Genomic DNA, 21,408 nt, shown 5'->3' with positions numbered 1-21,408 from the left:
AAATCAATCTCCCTGTGCTTTAATGAATATTTATTCATTTAAACTAATTTGAACAGCTTCAAGCAGAAGAAACTAGAAAAGATAAGGCCAGAATATCAAGTTCCTTAACACACTTGATCAGATTGTGAGGGACTAGCTTTCTAACCCTAAACCTGACCTAGATAAAGTAACAGCTGACAGCTGCTTCTCCTATGCTCTCAATCAATGTCAAAATCAGCAATTTCTTCTAAGGCAGGCTTCCTTCCCTTTCTGACTGGAAGAGGAAATTTTCATCAAAATGGATATATTCCCGACAAAAAAAAAAAAAAAAAAAAAAAAAAAAAAAAAAAAAAAAAAAAAAAAAAAAAAGTAGTTCTCAATAAGTTGATATTTTCCTGGAATAGCAAAAACCAGCTTTACTTATCTGTCCATCAGAGAATAAGAGTCATGTGAAAATTTCTCATGAAGTCAAAGAAGGTGGGATATATATATGCAATATAGATGGGTATTATATACGATAAGGCAAGCCTAGGAGTTATGTTCTGAGTAAGAGATAGCTGTTGTGTATACAGTGCAGAGCACAGCCATTGGCACTTCAAGAGGTAATCATATACACTGACGTCCTGCAGCAGATAATTTCACACTTAAGAACTATGGGAGCAGCAGGCAGCTTTAGCCTGTTAAAAGCTTTCAGCACTAGAAAGTCGTTTCTATCTGGGTGATGTTATTTTGTTGTAATTAGTTTTAGCTGCTGCCACTTTCACTCAATCATGTTCTAACAATCGTATAAAAATGTGGTGTGTTTTTAGTGACTTTGGCATTTTTCTTTGCTCTGACTCAAAATTAAGTTTAACCAACTAAAGGTCTTGTGTGAACAGATTGCATAATTCTACTCAAATAGCTTTTTGCTCAGAGTCCAGACAATGAATGCAAAAAGTTGTATTACTTACAAAATAAAATCATTAGTAATCATTAAAGCAGCAGTCAAATGCAGGCGGCATTACAGCTGCATAAAAAATGGAACTGGAAGTCAAACATTACTACTAATCACTGCCATTGTCCTGAAAAAGCAGAAATTAAGCACTGATTTAAACTCATTTGGAAATCCATTACTGGAGATCAAATTGCTAAAAGTATGGTGGTCTTATTCATGGTTTCTGTAGAGCAAAAACAGCTTTGCATTTTGAAACACTYGCAAATGTCGTTAAGAAATGCAGGACCAATAGCATAGGAACCATGTCCAATTGCACAGGTGAGTAATGGGTATGTGGAGGCAGGATTCCCAGCACTGTCTTGYTGGTGTGACTTGACTCTGATGGGGTGAGAACCTGAGAAGCTGACAGGTGATTTTATTCCCCTTGCCCTTTCATTCTGAGACAACAAAGAGTAGGCAAAGKTTTTTAGTGATGGACAGCTTTCCTCTGGGAATTGACAGAATTTGATAATTCATTTTTAGCCAATGAGTTTGTCACCACCAGCCCAGGCTTGAATGAGCAATGCATCAGAAATGAAAATCTCAATATTCCGTTTGCAGCTCCCTGACCTTTCTGGTGGCCCCATTTATGGCTTTGAATAAACAAAGACATGGGGAAGCAAAATGGGCCTAACAGCAATTATTTGTTTTCCTTTTGTAATGTGAGCTTGAGGACTCATACAAACCCCTTTTTTCCTTTCCTTGAAGAAGAATCCTTTAAAGGCAATCATAGCTAAGATACTGCATGAATGTTTATAACATCACAGCAAATAGCAAATGTTTATGRATGTCCCAATTATTAAATTCATGACAAGGACTAATCACAATTGAAAGATATTGTGCTCAAGGTAACATTACTGTCCAAAAAGTAGCTGTAAAATTGATGATGGGTTAGTGCCATGTATACTTAGCATCCATGACTGCCAGAGGAAAGTTAGGGCCCTGCCCACAATAACTTGCTTTAGCTTGACAAGTTACCATGTGTCTGCTGAGCTGTGGTAACTGAACTTATTTACACTGTTATCTTATTAGCAAATATGAGCTAATTCTAGGTAGTGTTACCTCCAAGCTATGGTTTAGCTATTCTGGTTTACCTACCTTAACAGGCAGGTGCATAGTCACACAAGGGCTGATGAAGCATGTTAAACCATCGATATCTGATCAGGTGTCTAAGTCCATATCTTTAAACACTTATCCTTGAATTTGTCAGCTGTGTGAGATCCTCCAGAGAGCAAACTGGGTGTAATCCTAACCATGCATTGTCAGCAGGGCAAGAAAAGGCCAAGCTYACATCTGTCAAAAGTGCATCGTGTATTACAGATATGGGAATAAAAAGAGCACAGGAAAATACATTGGCCCTGCATGTGTACAGGGATTTGCTTGTGTACAGATCTTAACGAGGAATTCTGCAGGTGAATGCTGGAGAAGATCTGAAGAGCGGAAACCTATTTTCCCTGTGTAGCTCAGGCAGGGCTAGCCATACCTAAATGTGGAAGAAATTTAGGTTTGCCTCTCAGTGTAGGAGCTACAAGTGTAATTGCAGACAGGGAGGCAATTTGAAAAATGTCTTTGTTGAGAGAGCAAAAATGTGCGTTCAGTTTCTCAAATCCTTTGTAGCTAACCACAACAGCCTGGCTTGATATCATTTTGCTTTAAGTCCTGAGCTGAGGAAGGAGGTGCCGAGCCTGGCTGCACAGCTCTCCCCTAGGTCCCTAGTGGGGGGATACTGATGAGCCAGAGCTCCCTGTTTCTCCCCGATGGCAGTAGAAGACCAGGCTGCCCCAGGCTCCAAAGTGCCTCAATGAAAATCCCAGGAAATTAAATGAAAATTCATCTCTTCAGGTGAGATCCATCCAACTAACCTTAGGAGGAAGCCTCGCCACTGAGGAATTAGCCAAGCATTTGTGCAAAATCCTCAACATTGATTCTGCCCATCTGCAATACATGCAAGCAAAATATCATTTTGCTTTCCGTTTGCCCTGCCCACGTGTGGAACTGATTTTCTCYTGCCTTCATTGCTGTTTGTGTCATAGGGAAAGTCCAAATGATCCAGCGGCTGTGCAGATGGTAGCAGGATGGTACAGCCAACAAACAGAAAGGTCCGCCTCAGCCCCAGTAAAATTGGATTTAAAATATAACGTGTCAGTGTGTGTGCGTATCCTACATAATCAAAGAAATTCTTCCTGTATTACACATTTTCTAGAGCAACCAGAGACCTGAGGAGGGTTGCAGCCACTGTGCAGTGTGCTAAACATGCGTTAGTGAGAGCTCACTGTGAAGCAGCTGGCAGAAGCCTTTTCTTTGTAAAATGCAGCTTTCCTGAAGCTGAGCCTGTTTATGGGGAAAAAACAGTTCCAAACAAGTTCCTACTTCAAAGGAAAAAAAAAAGAGGAAATTGTTGAAGCACCCTGTTTTGACATTTTGAGAAGCTCTATTTTTCCAGCTTGAATGTCTATCTGTTGCTTCACATTTCATGCAGCTTGTTTTGAAAAAGGTCCATACTGAATTGAATTATTTTAAAAATATAAAAGTTTCTTTCATTTCAGACTCTAACTAAACAGTTTTTCTTCCTTTTTTAGTYTAAGTTTTCCTATTTTTTTGTTTATATTTTAAAATTGCTATTTGCTTTGCTTGTTTTAATTAATTGTGGCCCCTCATTAAAGATCTTGTGGTATAAATAACTAAATAGAGCATATAACTGGAAGCACACATGTATGCACAAAATAATCAGGAGGTCCTTAGCCAGTTACATATTACTTGTACCTCCTTTGTATTGTGGCTGAGGTTAGATATACAGGAAAGAGAGAATAGAAAATTAATTAAAGTTTTGGAGAAAATACTAGGAGGAAAACAGAAAAAAAAAGCTCTGAAGGAAATGGAAAAAAGAGGGATGTGGTAAAAGGGAATTATTTATATATGAGAATGATGAAAGGAGTCAGATGAGAGAGCAGGATTTGCATTCCAACGGCATTGAGGGGAAYGGAGGTAATGACCAGTCACTACAGAAGACAGTTTAAGGGATCAGTTTGAATCACTGATCATAGCTACTGTAAAAACATAGGACAAAAAAATGAGGTATCCTGCTCCATCAGCCCATTACAGTTGCTCTGGTGCCCTGACTTGTTCTGAGAAGAAGCCTTTTTCTGGTTATTGTTATTTTTCAGAAGAAAAAATGGCTCGTTTAAAAGATACTTTCATTCTCCATCTGCTTAAAGTGCCTAAGAAGCTGCATATTGTATCTTACGTAAYTGTTGTAATTTATCGTATTTACCAAATTGAAAACTATGAGCTGTCAGTCATACCACCCCTAACATTTACATGGTCAGAGAAATCACCAAAAGTGGCTTGGATTTTRCAAAATATGAATGAACGTATTTGAGCTCTCCTTCTGCTCCCATTTCCACCATTTGTGTTCAGGATAACCCACACTCATCCCATCTCTGCTAATAGAGAGCTTCGTCAGCTCGTGTCAAAGGCCTTACTGAGGGTTYGCACAGCTGCAGCTACTGATAGCTGATTTCAGTTTTCACTGGAACTGCTGACTGTGCCCCCATACCCCAGCAGGGTCAGAGTTTTTTCATACTAAATTTCTCCTACTTTGGTAAACCAGTGATTACTATGACTCATCATATAGCCCTGCTCATTGTGACAAATTCCGTAGTCCTCTAATGTTCAAAGATCATATTTATTGAACATCTGAAAGACAGGGATAGTACTGGAAGCAAATGAATATTCCTGTGGCCCTTTTGCAGTACTGTAAAACAAAGCTGTAAAAGCAGAATGCCATGACCTGCTAGTAATAACCATTGTAGTTTTTTGTGTTTCTTACAAAACAGTACGGTATGGGCATATTGTTTCTCTACTTTTAACCTGAAAACTGAAAGGTTACAAAACACATATTGTTCTGTCAAAGATAATTTAGCATGAGATAGCTTGGGCATTTTTAAGAAGAGCGTCTTAAAGATATGATTTTTTCCCCCCCTCAAAGTTCATTCTAAATATACTAAATAGACTAATTTTATCTACACTTTTTTTCTTAAATGTCTGTTTCATTTTTCTGTGCATATACACAAGATAGGAAGAAGGTGATGAAATATCTACGTCTACTCAGTAAAACAAAAACTCTGGATTTTCCCATCACAAACTGAGGAGACTGAGGGATATTTTTTTGTATTACTGGGAAAGGTGCAATCTCAAGTTTTTGACTTTTGCACTYCTCTCTCACTACTGGATTTTGTCCTATACTTTTCCTGGAGTATGTSCTCATTTTGGTCTCTCTTAAGTACTTTGTCATGTAATTTCCTCACATATTTTAATAGAGTAAGCATTTTATCTCTCTGGCACCAAAATGAAGTCTCAGCAGCTGTGCAAAATCATTCAAACTATATTCCTGACCTGCATTTTCTGTTTACTTGCTGGCAAGACCCAAAATTGACTTCTTGGACCTCCTCAGGTATCCGCTGTGAAGGCAGCAGCTTGTCTGTCCAAGAATGCCGCAGCAGGTGGAAGATAAATGCACAGAAAAGGCTGCTGCTGTCTTCTACTTGGGGGGAGAAAGAAGGACAGATGCTGAAGAACTGGAACCAGGCAGGAAGAGCTAGAGATTTTTCTGGGATGTCCAGAAGTCTTTGGCTCACTGAATAAGGGTCATTATTCACAAAAAATAGCTAATATTTTCTTTAATTTTTTCTCTCTTTTTAATATAAAAGATGTGGAATWTCTCTCACAGATCCTGAAAAGCAGTAAAAGGTATAAATGGCTCATTGAGGAGCTTGACTCAGTCTTTCAGCTGTGAAAAATCAAGGAAGAAAGGGCTTTTAGGAATTTCCTAGGCTGTTTGAAGCGCACGATCACACAGAGCCGTGTCTGAATGCAGTCTGTTATTGCTGGCTCTCTCTTTTTGCTAGCAGACATTTGTTAATTTTGATAAGGAAAGAAACAGCTATTTAACTGAATTGGTCATTTATATTCCAGAATGACTGCAAAATGAATGTACTSTAACACTCTGCAACATTATTCAACACCTTTTATATTTATTGCCTGAAGGAGGGCAGGGAAGAGGAAGAAGAGCATGCAGGTCTCTGGGGTAAAACGACTGAGGGAGCTCAGAAAGGTTTCTAAGGAATGAAGCAACGCTGGCTGGCTAGAAAAGGCTGCCCTGGGGAGCCAAAGCCTTTTAGGGTGATCACCACAGTACTGCTAAGGCAGCCTGGAGTTTGTGGATGCCTTTCAGCTGCCAATAGCTGGGAGGGGAGATTCGGAGCTGCCAAGAGCAAGATGACCCCCTGACAGGATTTGTGATCCCAGCAATATATTTCATTTTACAGTTTTTCAGAGATAGGACCTCAGAGACACAGCCARCTTCCTCTGCTTGATTTAATAGGCAGTGTGCCTGGCTAGTTTCTCTGATATCTGAGACCTGATTTCACAGGCCTGGAACTATGTTATATAAAAGTGAACAGACTAGATGAAAGCAAGAGACAAGAATTTCCTCAGTTCTGCTCCTCTGGAGGCAGAGTGGGTGTTGTTTGTTTGTTTTTAGCAGTCTTGGTGGTAACCTGAGCTAAGTAAAATGCTGGGTCTCTTCAATATTTATTAGAAAAATATATAAGAGAAATGTTCTTGTGTAAGGGGAAAGCCAAAGAAATTGTCTCTCTTGGGCACAACTTAAAATGAATAATGAATTCTCTGAGTTACGAAATGGGCACATGAAAATATTAGGGAAAATAGAAAACAAAGCATTGAACAACATCATGCCACTGGGAAAAGCCCATGCCACTGGAAAAACCCATATAATAAAGCTGTTTGCATTTCTGACTGCTGTATCTAAAAATGATATAGCAGAACAACAAAAATATACACAGAAAGGTGAGAAGGATGATGAGAGGTCTAGAATGGCTTCTCCATGATAAAAAAGCTACATAGATTGCTTCCTCAGTTTGGAAAAGAGAAAACTGAGGCAGGGATATGATAGAGGTCTACACAATTACAAACAACATAGACAAAGTGAATAGGGATCAGTGATCCTCTCTTTTTCACAACAGAAGAAATAGGGCCACCTAATTACATTATCAGGCATCCTGCTAAACAAAACAAAACAAAAAAGGAAATTCTTTTTCAAATAATGCATAATTAAATTGTGAGACACATTGGCACAGGATGCTGTAAAGGCTATCAGTATAAATGGGCTCAGAGAAGATTAGATGAATCCGTAGAGGATAGATCCATTGGTGGCTATTAAAAACAACGGTCTAGATTAAACTTCCATCTCAGGAAGTCCCTTAAGGGTCATTTACAGGAAGCTGGAAAGGTATGCTAAGCAAAGATGATTCAATCTACGTATTTGCCCAGTCTCTGTCCATGTTATTTTCCACAGCATCCACTTTGGGCAAGTGCTAGAGCCGGCATACTGCGATAAATGGATCTTTGTTGGAGCCATCAGGGACGTTTTTCTGTGTATTGTGTAAGAAACCGTAAGAACAAAAAAGAGGTGGTGATTAGAAAAATAAAAGCAACTTAATTAAATAATATCTATCTCTTACCATTAATGCGTTACTGCTAAAGCTTTTCAGATAGGTCTCTTGCAAAGGAAACCTCAATAACCTTAAATCTCCTAATACCATCTTTAATTTTTTACTTCAATCAGAATTTATGCAGCCCTGCTGTGCTTCTGTGTACTTATTGCTTATCATCATGCTATCAAAATATGGCACAAGAATATTCTACTATTTGACAATACTGCCACCTAGGCTACATCTGTAGTAGTAAATTACAGTGCCAGGGTAAAGGCTTAAGGAATTTGGTTATTTATAATGTTTGTTACAGGGGTCCCTGGCTTAGGTTTGGCATTGGCCAAGTAATTTTCACTCTCCCAGGCAATTCTCAGGCTTGATTTGGTAATTAGTGTTATTGGGACCATTCCCAATAACAGCTTGGATGGAGCCAGCCTGTTGCCATGATGAAGTACATGGCAAGACCATGTTGGCCTAATGGCCAGAATAAAAGCCTCCCAGTGTCTAATTTATAGTAAGGATGTAGCAGTGTTGATCAGATGGGAACTTTTGCAGATCAGGTGAAAAGAAATCAGGTGTAGGTTACACAAATGACATTGGCCACCTGGGGAAAGCCTGARCCACTGCCAATTAGCTATCTCCCAGGAGGAACAAGGGGGCTGTAATGGTGCCCAGGCACATATGCGTTTGGTCATTTCCCCTAGATCAGGATCATAGTACTAACAGTTCTGAGTCACACGTGTCACACAGCAGACTTAAGAGATCTTTAGTTAGGGCCAAAGATCACCTACAGGAAAAACTTTAATTGGAAAGCAGGCTAGTGGACTTTGAGATATATAGACTGTCTTTCAGGATCCCCACAGTTTTCTCCCTTTTTACTCAGTATGATTTCTAGTCTGGAAGAGGCAATCTGGTTTTCTCTGATCATGGAGTGATGGTGAGAACCCTGTATTCATACTCTGGACACATTTTATGCTTGGTAATTATGTGATCAAATAAAGTTGCACCTGCTGTTTAATCCAGACATTTTAGTGCCTGTGTTTTCTTTCATCTGTTGTCAGAGTTAATACGCCAGGTGCTATATAAGACACAAATAAAAGAACAACAGCTACCCTAGGGAGCTTACAGGCTAAAAGAAAAACACACATATGGGAAAAATGCAGTGGGAGGTCCRGAGGAGGCTGATAATAAATAAATTAAAATCCAATAAACTGGGAAGTTCAACATCAGTTCTAGTTCAGTCTCACTCTCATATTGTGATGAAGAAGGCAGTTAACGGATTATAACTCTTGCTGATGTGAGCCTTTTGAAGGATGTGAGCAACAAGTCCACTGAGACTGGGGCCTATTTTGTGGATGGATGGSTTATTGAAGTGTGACTGGGAGATGGAAACGGTGTACCTGTTTATTATAAGCTGAGCAAGTGTATGAGAAATGAGGGTCAACGTAAAGGCATATCTTGGTGCAAGACTTTGAAGATGAGGAGAAAGGATTTGAACTGACATATCAAATTCAAAGAACAGCTCAAGAGGTTAAAACTGAGATGATAAAATCTGGTGGATAGATGAGGTAATTATCAAGCTGAGGAAAAGAAGCAATGCCAGATGGCTTCTGTGCACTCACTGTCAAAATGCTCACTTAGACCAYAGGCAGTAGGGAGCAGGGGAGAAGAGTGAGCATCTCCATTAGCCTGTACAGAAATTTAACTTACCTTATCCAGAACATAAAGTAATATGTCCCACTGATGCCTCAATCCAGTACTAAGCCCAGCTCAGGCAACATGAAAATTGAACCCAAATGATTATYTACATCTCCTTTACTCAGATTTTGTGTGGCTGTAATTCTGTGGCCTTCAGCAGTTTTATTTTGGCCTTGCATTGGACAGTAATCTATCTCCTATACACAGAAAATCTGGGTAGAAGATGTCAGGCTACCTCTGTGCTTGTTAATGTGTCGCAACGCTATAGATGTAGTAGCCTCAGGGCTGGATGAGGACGCTAGATCTGTCATGCTGGCTCCAGCTCACCAACCTCTCCTGATATTTCTAAGTTTAAGTCTGGAGAACTTTAGCTGAGARAGCTTCTTAACATAGTCTTGAATATCATCTAAGTATTCTTGCACTGGAATGCATGACAAATCTATCAGCTTTAAAAAAGAAAGAGAGGCATGAGATGTAAATGACAATTTGTGCTTTCTCAATTGTGAAWATCAAAGCATGACCTTACTATACCTTTAGCTTTCACAGAAGCAGACATCACTGCATTTTTAAAGACTATCATTTATTGTGGCTGTTTTTGATTTCTAGTTAGACTAGTGATGGAGTAGTTTGTACATATGGAGGGATTTTAAATAGTAGTTGTTTTCCTTGTCTGCAGACTATGTGTTTTTTATGTTGTTTAAATCCTTAAATGGTAAATCATCCTATTTTCATACTCTCACCTTTAATTGCCCTTCATTGCCCATCAAAACATTACACACTAAGTCTCCATTTTCCTGTTACATCTACTGGTGTGAAACCAGTATCAGTCAGGCCACCTTGAGCTGTGGAAAAGCTAAAATATTATTGATCTGTGAAACGGAGGAGGTCAATGACGTAACAGTGCCAGTGCAAGTATTTTATGCCACTTGAATTTTAGCATGCGCCAGAATTCTTTGATGATCTGCCTGGCTTCATTACCATGAGATATGAAGGTTACTGCTCTGCACATGAATGAAAGATATGCTTTTAATTTCTATGGTCAATAATAAAAATGATAATTCCTAGCAAAAATGTAAGCTGAACAAAGACCRTGTATGCCTGTTGTTGAAGGAATACTATGACTTTGAAGTACAGTTCAACCTCACAAAAAGATTGTCTTTGTAATACCACAAGAACCACTAAGACTTTAGATTAATTTATACTTCRTAAGTGGAGGATACAAAATTTGAATCTCTTCAAGGACTGAAGGAACTGCCACAGCCTTTTGAAAAGACTGTCTAAACAATGGGTTAGTGGTATGAATAGGTATAGACATCAAATATTTATTTTATAAGAAATCTTCATGCTTAGGAAGTAAACTAAGTAACTAAAAGCTACTCATCACAGATTCATAAATCTAAGTATAATACATGGAAATTAAAAATTCCTCTGAAACATTTGCAATTGACCCTATTCAAAACAGAATACAGCTCTTTTTCAGGATGGTAATTATAACTTTCTTATGCTCTTTATAGGCTTTTATAGACAACAACCTCACTGACATTAACAAATGTGTTCATATAGGAGAGGAATGAGAAAAAAAAGCATTATAATCCTAATTTTTCACCTGAATAATTGAGGCAAGAAGAGATTACTGAATTGTCCAAATTGACACAAGAATCTTATGGCAAAGTTGGAATCTGACTCATCAAGATGAGTCAATCTGACTTTCTTTGATAYGGAAAGTTATTTTCCTTTTTTGTCTCTAACACAGAAGGCCCTTAAAGATCTAGTCTATTTTAGTCTGTCTCTAAACTTTAGCATAGTTTTAGGCAGAATCTGTGAGAATAATGCTGACTTCTTGCAAGAGAGAAATCATTTTATGCATTTTATTTTCTACAGATCATTTTATAAATGTTTTTGAATAACCGTACATTATGTAATTTTGGAATAACTCAGTAGCTTCTTTTTCAGAAATACAAGACCACTGCTTCAATGTAAATCTCTGTTTTTACGAAGTTATCAGCAACAACTCCAAACTATTTACATAAATCTAAAGGTTGCTTCAGAACATTTTTTGTTATGTCTTCTGCTTAATTCCTTACTCCTGTGCATCCAAATTAGAGGCTCCATGAGTTATACAATATAGGGAGATCATGTGAGCAAAGTCTCCATGGAAACTGCCTAATTTGTGCTTTTATTTAATTAGAGTTGTCCATTACCTCTCCAAATGAAATTTAATTTGAATTCATATGCCAGTCATTTTTAAAATTGTGTATGACTTTTTATCCATCATTTAACTAGCTCTCTAGTAGGCTTATTTTAGCAGAGTAAGTTTACTTAACAAGTGAGTTTATAAACAAGATGTTTATTTGACAGCTCAGCTTTTCTGAATATCTTAACATACTCAGGATTTATTTTCTATGCAGTATCTATGCTATACTTTCCTTTGTTATCAATTCTTAACCTCAGAAATTGTCAAAACCAGGAACGATTGTTTGAGAGTATCTGCATGAGTATATTCAATCATCCCACTTGCTGTGAGATAATTGGAAAGAAATCCTAGTACAAATAAAAAGTGCAACCAAGACCAAGAAATATACAAAATACATGTATTTGTTAAATGGAGCACTCAAACAGGCAAAACAGTGTGTCTGTTGTAAGCTGAATTACAAAAAGCAGCTTCTCCAATACAGTGGTCGAGTTACCAAAAAGAAGACTTTGCGTTGGTTCAAATGTCTGTGAATGTCTGCCTTAGAAAATGAGATACATTTACTCATGTAAGTTATTAGAAGTCAGCTGTCTTCAGTCGTGCACAACAAAAACATGGTCTGCAATACTTGGTTTTGTATTTCTCTGAACATATCGTGAGAGACTGTGGATTCCTCCATTCTTTCTCTCTTCTTTTGAGGGGACTGTGCTTGGTGAGGAGTAGTATAACGTAAGGCTGTACTCAACTTCCACTTGACTGAGACACCAGAAGGCATGAAGATTAGGGCAGAAACATAGAAGACAAAGTAAAAAAATGCATTATCATGTACTTATATTAAAACATATTATTGTAATATTTCATATCCTAATGCATGTATTCTTAAGTCGTTCAATGTGACAAAGCAAAGCTGAAAATAATGATGTAAAAGATGTTAAAAAAGGCATTTATGAACATAAAAACACTAGCAAGGTGAAAAGGAGTGGTAAAATTAAAAAACAAATTCAAAAAAWGCCAGGAAAACAAAAAATAACACGTGGCAAAAGGAAACAGATGTTGCAGCTAGCAGCACCCCCTACAGCATCACAGTATCAGAGGTACTGAATGGTAAGAGTCATCACTGGGTGGATTTAAAAACTAGAGGAGAGCTAATGTCTGGGTATACAGAAATATCAGAATTATTAAATAGCTACTTTGTTTCTGTCTTTTCAGAAGAAGAGGGTGGCGATCTGCTCAAGTCGGGCTTCAGTTTTCCAGGGACGCCAGAGGAGGAGCTAGGTACAGATACCGTCTCTCAGATAACTTGTACTGCTTATACACGCAGGGGCTGGATGCAGCCGTGGTGGGGATGAGGCAGGAGGCTGCTCTGGGGTACATACAGCCTTTCTGCAGTCGCAAAGCCCAGAGCAAGCATGGTGCCAGGTGGTATTAATGAGAGTGGCCAAAAAGCTCTCAGTCCAGTCCTTCCAAGAAATTCTCACCTGCTGTATGACATTAGAGAATCTGAAGCAGAAAGGCATCAGATATCGATAACATCTTGGCAACTGAGAATTTGAAAGAAGGTGTTCAAGGAAGTTACCAACTTTCCCTCTTTTGTCTCTTTATCTTATTCTCCAGATAGCATAACAATTGCAGAAGGAGTTTCCAATGTTGCCTTTTAACTTTTAAAAATAACAGAAGGAAAAAGAAACCATAAACTCACAGAGCCAATGAGTGAGTTCTTAATACCTCTGTCTCCCAAAGCTATTAGTAAAATGTCCCACTGGCTTCAGTGTAGCCAGATTTATACCTTTTAGGCTGTGCAAAATTGAATTTCTGTTCTTGGAATTTCATATGCAGATTGTCATTGTTTTWTGTGAAATCCATCAAAAATTTTTTATGTCCGATTTCTTTTATGTGGGCTTTTTTTGGAAGAGAAATATGTAAAATGGTTTCTTTTTATTTTCCAGTTAACACTGTTTTTATTCAAGGTAAGGRTTTTAGAAGTTAGTGTAATTTAGTAAGCTTTTTCTTCTCATAAAAATGCTCAAGTTAATATATTATAACAGTTTATTTTGTATTATTATGAATATTTTTGCATTTTGTCAGGAATATTATAAACTTCTACTCTGACCTTCAAGCTGTGCTTGTGACAGGAAGATAAATCATAGTTGCTATATTAAGGGGAAAATACAAAACAAAACAGTTTGAACAAGGAGCCTGAATTCAGGCAGGAGATGTCATTGTATTTAAATCRTCTCTTAGAAGAGGCTTTTCTAAAGCAATCAGTGTAGCCATGACTCAGTTACGCTCAAGTCAGGACATTCTATAAACCATGGTTGTAAAGATATCTCTATTGGATTTGTTTGTCTAATTGATATTAAAAAATAAGAGGAAGAAATCTRTGGGATAAGTTTAGAATGTTAAACTGAAAGATGTGTTAAGGRAAACACTGAAGATCCTTTAGTAAGGATTACAAATTTTGCAGTTTCTTGAGTTTTGCCTCAATTATAGTAGTGTAAAAGGGAAGATATGATCAAACATGAGGTTCCCTTAGGATCCCATAAGTGATTGATGTGGAGGAGTCATTGATTGAGTTCCTTCATGGACATTTGTTCCTTTTTAGCCTTTTTGGTCCACTTCACAGTATGTATTATATAGTTCGGGTACCTTGGTGAAATTCGTCACATCTAACAGTAGAAAAGTAGTTCAGATGTAGATGTCTAAACTGTAGATATCTAGACTTCTTTTAAAGTCCATGTGGAGTGATAGACATTTCTAGGACATAGCTGATTTGACCTATTTTAGAAGCCTAACTTAGGGTGAGATGAATTATATTCTAAGGGTATGTCAAACTTATTTTTCTTCCATTTTGGCTGAGAAAGAACCCCTGCAAGATTTCTGAAGCCAGAGCAAATAGTATATAGGTCAATAGTAGCACATGTTGGGTGRCAGTAGCTAGAGGTGTAATGGAGCTGCATATAAAATAAGTAATCTCCCAGCACAAACATATGTGCTGAACCGATCAATTGTCCAGCATCCTGATTAGGAAAAAGCTGCAGGATTTGTCAACAGAAATGAGAAACAGGAAAGCAAATAACAAGAATAAAGTGTCAACAACACTACAAAGAAACTAAGCTGTTTTAGCAATAATCAGCTGTTTCCAGAGAGAGGACAGAACAAAATATAATATGCTAAAGGCAGGGAAAGATCTATTCTTCCTCCTAAATTTTGAGTGCCTAGTGGAATCATCAAAAATTAAATACCAAAGCTCCCTAGATGATGAATGGAGAGAGGTGGATGCCTTTAATATTTCCAGAAAAAAATCCTACCTACCTAACGTGGCTGTCAAACTGCAGATGGCCAGAATAGGTGGACTAGATCCCATCCATAACGTCACAACATATGAGGCCCATTCTCCCTTACAGAGAATCACTGTAATAGAGGAAGGAGTATAGTATGGAAGGTGGAAATTGTGAAAACATCTATGAAAGTTTTGGAACAGTCAGCTGGGTTCAGTGTAGACAAACTGTAGTGTCCACTGTGCTTGTGATGAACGCTTCTCCAGACAGCTGCAGCCTGTCTTTCTRTCTGTCCCAYGGTGTTGYAGTCCTTTACCTGAAGACTCCRGTTCAAATCTATGATCTGAACAYRGACTTGAATTTCAGTCTTCCGTATSTTATGTTACTGCTCAAGATGAATGCTGTTAGATCAGTCTCAGTCTCCACTTTTTCCTGCTGTTGTACACATATAGATATTCATTGAAGAGAAACCTGAACCTGTGTGAATGCTCTAGTCACTGCATTATAGAACTGGGCTCTATCTCTCTCTGTCCTCGGGACTATTTAATTATTTTGTATGAGCAGCAATAGCAGTCTGAAGAACTGCTAGAGATATCAATTCCTGAAAACTCTCAGAAAGGGCTTTCCTTGAGAAGTACAAGTTCTAATAACTGCCTCAAGTAAAGGTAGAACAGAGATGCTATTCTTTAAGGTAGCTCTARCTGCTGGACCATTTATTATTTTAGTCTGTCATGCTTTCTCGCTCTCCCAAGGTGCTTCTAGTTGCAATCTCTCAGATATTGAAAGATCTCTGCCTCCAGGCTCCTATTTATAAAACGGGTTTAATATTTCCTATTGAGGTTTCAGGGCTTTGGTGGGGATTAATTAATGTTTGCACAATTTTTCACCAGGGTAAAAGTGCTGAATAATCACTAAGTAATATTATTAATACAATGATCCACTACCTTAATTGGAGAAAAGTATCAAGAGACAGGACTGATCTCAATTCTGTTACATTATTGATTCTGTAAAAGTGCTCATCAGTTAACACAGGCAGAAATGCAATGCATTCTTTTAAAAAAGCTTACCCAAGCGTGTACACTTGATCTGTGCCCAAGAACAATATTTCATAGTTTTTCTATTACCATTTGTTTAATAGAGGTCAGGATGGTAAGTATTTTCATAGTTACAAGATTCACACTCTTGCCTTGATCTGCAACAAGTCCTATTCTTTTTGTTAGGAAAGTATAAAATGAGCAGCCTTACAAAGGTAGCAGGACATAGGAGTAARAGCAAGAAATCTGACATGCTGCATGATCTCAAGCAGCTCACTGTAAGACTCTGAACCTGGAATTGGGAGTTCTGAAAGCTTTCTTACATCTAGTAGTTAAAATAACTGGGCGATGTAGCATGTTAGGGAATACACATTCTCTTTACTGTACAAATTGGAAACCCCTCACAGCCTTTCTGTCTTTARGCATGTATAGGGCAAAGTAACAATTTACTTTGAGTGTCAAAAATAAATAGTGCAATCATACCAAGAGGCACATGGAAGATGTGCTGTGCTTAAATGTTATTAGAATAGAAAAAGAAACATTTGAACAGGGAAGATGGGCTGAACTTTTCCTTAAGATTGATTCCCTTTTGTAGGTAAGAAAGGCATTTATTTCACACTTGGCAGCTTTTTGTGTTAGGCAAGGTAGTCAGAGAACTTGCACTTAACAGCTTTTGTTTTGATAAATAACTATTTTGTCTTTGAGAAAGGAAAGGATATTGAGTTTTGTGAAGGAAAGGATTACAAAACRTAAAATGAACTGCASTTACTAATAATGCTATTAACCTGCCTCAATTGCAAAGTAAACTGTGACAGAATTTAAGGGCAAGTTACAATATTTTTTTTTTAATTTCACAGTTATTGTAGGCATACTTTTGATTAATTGGTRCAGTTCAAGTGTCAGACACTAACTCATGGTTATTCAATCACTTTTGATTGCCTGATCATGCCTTTCTGACATCAAGTGTTGGGAAGAAGAAAGGCCATAGCCTTTTCTGAAACTAAAAAATAAAGGCCTCGCTTTCCAGTTTGTCTGTCTTTCTACCTAATCATCTAATCTTCCTCAGTGCAGTCAGWATCTGAAAGCTTGTTGCACTTATTAATGGATTCATAACGTGGGCATGAGTTAAGAAATTTTCCCAAGGACAGACAAGAGTTGTCCATGCCTCGGCCAGCCTTCCCTCAGAGCATCCAGTGGTGGTGGGCCATTAAGACTTTGACTGGAGTTGATGGGAATCAGRCACACAGAATAAACTGCCACAGTTACACTTACCTCTGTAGTTAACAGGCACAGCAACAAGTGCTTTATCTTAAATATTGTGTGGGCAAAATGTGAGCCAGAAGCTGAATGTTTCCCTGCTTTTTGACACTAGCTCTCAGAGATACAGAAGTTACTGTCATTCCTACAGCATGGAGAGCTGAAGCAGGGAGTCTGTAAGAGACATCCACAAAGGCTAACTTTAATCTAGGGAGGCAAAGTTTTGTTTTTCATTGACACCAGAGCTCGTTGAGCCTGTGAGTAGCCTTTGTCATCGCTTCCCAGGGCCTCACCCTGGAATCCAAGGTTTTCCAGGAAATCTTGAACTGAGGTCTCCCAGGTTAATGCTGTAACTGCTGGACTGTCCTTCTTCCATGTGATAAAAATACATAGACAGATGGTTTGRTAGACAAAGAATTCATTTAGAGYATGGTGCTAATAATGCCAAGGTTGCGGGTTCGATCCCCATATGGGCCACTWGTTTGAGGGTTGGACTAGATGATCTCCGGAGGTCCCTTCCAACCTTACCAATTCTATGATTCTATGATTTAAACTTACAAGTGGTTTTAAATAACSAAATATGTCTCTGTGTCATATTCACTAATTGTGATTAGCTGGGCAGATACTGCAAAAAAATAGGCCTTTTTCTATGAAGATTTGAGCATTCTTCTAAACAATTCTACTTCAAGTTGTACCTATACCAGGGTATTGTAGTGTAGAAGTTTACTGATACAATGGTTGAGAGCACAGAAAATGTTAATGAAATAATGGGGTATGTTTTTCAAAAAAACAATTTTTGGACTTTAAATTCCTTATAGTTATGCTCAAGAGCTATTTTTGCAAATTACTTATTCAATCATAGAACARAATTATGTCATGTGGACTGAGTGTCCTATATAAACATACTAAATATCCTGCATTTTAATTATAAACCATTGGCAACAAATGCTTACTAACAATCTGCAGACCAGAAGCTATCTGTAAAAATTAAGCACCTCATAATGTCAGATAACTCCACAAAAATCCCATTAGGCCCAAGGTCAATTCACAAACAGGAAAAGATATTTGTAGGATGTAAGATTAATCAAATGGGTTATTTGTTATGAATTATTCATCTATTTCTACTACAGAATACAAAGGGGATAATGCATTCATTTCTTTGCCAAGAAGCAAAATATTTTTGGTCCAAACAATTTATGCATTCTGATCTGACTATGTAGCTGAGGAGGCTCTTCAGTTTGGTTGAAGAGGAAATGTTTTTTTTTTTCCCCCAAACTGATAAACTTTTCAGACTGTGAGACCACATCTTGAAACACTACCTTCAGTATCCAACGAAAAGAGAGATAATGTGAGGAGAAGTTGAAAAAAGCTTGAGTTGTTTCACACTTGGGATGAGGGATGTTAGCAAAGGAGGACTTTTCTCTCTCACACATGTCCTGATGACCTCTGCAGCACCTGGGTACATAGCTGATCTGCAATATTTACCTACCAATAGAGTGGAAGGGCTCCAGCAGGAGATGAGGGACCAGTTCAGCTGACCTTACTCAGCTGTGCTTGCCTTCTTCACAAAGTGTCTTCAGTGCAGGCAGCTGACATGACATGCTTTCCAATTACGTAGAAAGTAAGCTACCAGGCCCTGCCATCCATGTCCCCTATCAACTGCTAAGGCCCTATTTAGAGCAAGGCAGCTTGTACAGGCACCACTAAAGGGCTGTGGGTACTTGTATCCTGACAGGACGTGACCAAGGCCGTCTCTCACAGCGCCGACCGCATGGTCCATTGGTTCAGCTTATCTTCATGAGCGGTTTTTCACCGGGATAACAACAGCAGGATAAGTACCAGCAAATGTTGCTAGTGCAGTCCAGACTTTTATTTGTGAGTTCAGCTGTCACTTTTCTTCATGAGTTTCTCATGCAATTGCCTTTCTTTTTTCCCCCTTTTTACAAAGTAATTTTCTTTTTATAAATAATCAGACAGCGATATAATATGATGCGCTGTCTCAGCCTTGTCATGGGTGTGCAGTGTTTGCACCAGCACCACTTCCCAAGGCCAGGGTTCATATTTTGACCCTTCACTGCCACATGGGAAGTCTGGGTGCACCGGCTGCAGGAAAAGGCAATGAATATTTGCAGYGTTTCTCACTGAGCCAAAATTGAGCTGTCAGCTGAGCAGAAAAGAGACAGCACCCTGATTTGAAAAATCCCCATCTGAAGGTTATGGAAGGAGGGAGGTTTTATACCTGTTACTATGGCAACATGTTTGAAAGGGAACTTATTACCAGACTGCTATTTCTTCCTGTACCCCATAGGAAAATCAGGATGAGACCTCCTCAATCTCAGTGGGTCGAGCTGAGCAGAAACGTTCACTATACAATGACAAAGCAGCAAGAGGCAGCGCCAAGGGCGTACAGCTGAGCAGATAATGATGAATTCCAAAAAGTAAAAGAAATAATTGTTTTGAATCAGACCAAGGCTGAAACTTTGAAATATTGGGTGAATCAAAAGACTACAAGGAACTGATATTGAAGCAAACAAAAATCAAACCCTTTTCTTCAATTTTGACAATTTAACAGCAGTATTGAATGTTTAAAAAAGTAAAAGGGGTTTTGAAGTAGAAAGGTATTTTAAATTGAAGTCATGGGTTTTGTGTCTGCAACCAATGCTTTTGAGAATTAATTTCAGGKTGTTTTTTTCCCCAAAGAACACTTTATAATATGATCAAAATCTTTAAAATATCTTAGAGTGGCCATATAAACAATTTTTATGAAATAATAAAAAGTGGTAGAGTTATATGGTAAATGTTTTTAYTTGGATATAGTAATACCATTCTTGCATCCCTTAAAACGGCACATGCCTTCAAATAGTGAAAGAAATGTCCTCCTCTCCTAATTTGGTCTACTAAAATTGATTATCATCATACTTGATCTGCCTTCTTCTATATCTCCCTTTCAATTCCCATAATGAAATACATTGACCAAAACCACTTTCAGTATTACATAGGATGGTAAATCACTGGTACACAATCATAAATAAAGGGGAAATCAAGAAGAATTTCAGAAATATTGAGCAAAAATTTCAAGAAAGAAGTTCAGAAGTATCAACATTATTTGTTATGTTTAATTTTTAGCTAATAATGAATGAAAAGTATTTCTTATTAGGAGAGCCACCAGGATGATTTGGTAGTTTCATTCAGTGGAACAGTAAATGGTTCGGATCCCTGGGCTAAATCTTGGCTCCTCTGAAATTGGTGGCAGTACTTTAGTGAGATCAGCTCCACCCCTTGATTCTGTCTTCTTCCTGACTTTAAGATGTTTCCAGTGATTTATCCAGGCTTTTAGCACCTTTATTACAGTCAGGCACGAATTGTTTCTTCATAACGTACCATACGAATTGGAGACAATCCCCTTCTGACAACAGAATTTGCCAGTATAGTTAACTAAGAAGATTTTGCAGAAAAATGTTTAGGACTAACGGCAGCCCTAGTGAAGCTAATGAGAGATTTACCGTTGCCTTCAATGTGACTTGGATTCCTGAATGTGTAGATTCCTGAATATCTCTGAGGTTGACTACCCAATTGCTTTGGCTGTCTTTAATTGCTGAGTTGCATGGTAAACTCATAATCAGATTCTCTCCTGAGAAAATGGTTTGCAGTTTTAATTATGCCARGGGAAACTGATTGTCCCCTATATTTGGCCTGATAACTGCAGGCTGCAAAATTTTCTCCTTTGGGAAAAGGAATCTGTAAAAGCAGGTACAACAACAGACAAAAGAAGTTTAGTGGCATTGGGCTGTCTTTTTCTAGCCTATATTTGGAAACATTATAAGTTTCTTACATATTTTTCAATGACGCTCACATAGTGAAGCCATGGTTGCCTCTATACAGCTGCTTTTCTCCAGAATATTACAGGAAATAGCTTATATGTTAATTAGTTTAGGTCAGTCAAGTTCTGATACTTTATATTTTTGTCAAAAATATATTCACAGATCATGTGAAAAAAATGCTAGCCATAAATCAATCTGTGGATTTACCTCTGTCATAGCACTGTTGCAAAGGTGAACAGGGACGATGTACTTTGAACTTGAAAAGCAGTGTGAAGGGCTGTGTGTTACATCCCAATCAATACCAGGACATCGCACACCAAGCTGCTGGAAACTAATTTCACATCACTTCGAGGACTCGCTGCATCCCTCCGCTCCAGCCCCCAGGGCTTCTGCACTTCCTGTATTGCCTCTGCAGGGTTTCAGCCCAGTCCTTTGGCATGGCATGGGCACTCCCAGCCCCAACTCAAACCAAGGCGCCCACTGTCCCCCCTCTACTGTGTGGGGATAGCTTCGTTCCTCAAATGCTATTTCCCTACTTTGGACCGCTTTTCTCCTTTTTCAGAAATGGCATCTCCATGTTTTCCATGCCAGGGGCTCTGTGTTGTAACTGTGCTTTGACATGCCCCCAGTCACAGCTTGCCCCCATGATCACTCCTTTTTTTTTT

General features: G+C 38.3%; 1 protein-coding gene across 2 annotated transcripts in view; it reads left to right on the top strand.

Moving 5' to 3' along the window:
* The window catches only part of DLGAP2 (DLG associated protein 2), a 385,377-nt gene that overhangs the window by 268,812 nt on the left and 95,157 nt on the right, over window positions 1-21,408 (top strand). For both annotated transcript variants that reach the window (XM_085303215.1, XM_085303214.1), the window contains exon 3: window positions 12,563-12,628. The gene's annotated coding sequence lies outside the window, so the exon portion shown is untranslated. The remainder of the gene's footprint in view (window positions 1-12,562; window positions 12,629-21,408) is intronic.

Source organism: Rhea americana, unplaced genomic scaffold (genome assembly GCF_003343005.1).
Source record: "Rhea americana isolate MKP2758 unplaced genomic scaffold, rheAme1 scaffold_199, whole genome shotgun sequence".
In the NCBI taxonomy this organism is placed as follows: Eukaryota; Metazoa; Chordata; class Aves; order Rheiformes; family Rheidae; genus Rhea; species Rhea americana.
Note: the sequence above shows the minus strand (reverse complement) of the source record. Positions and strands in the feature narration are given on the sequence as shown.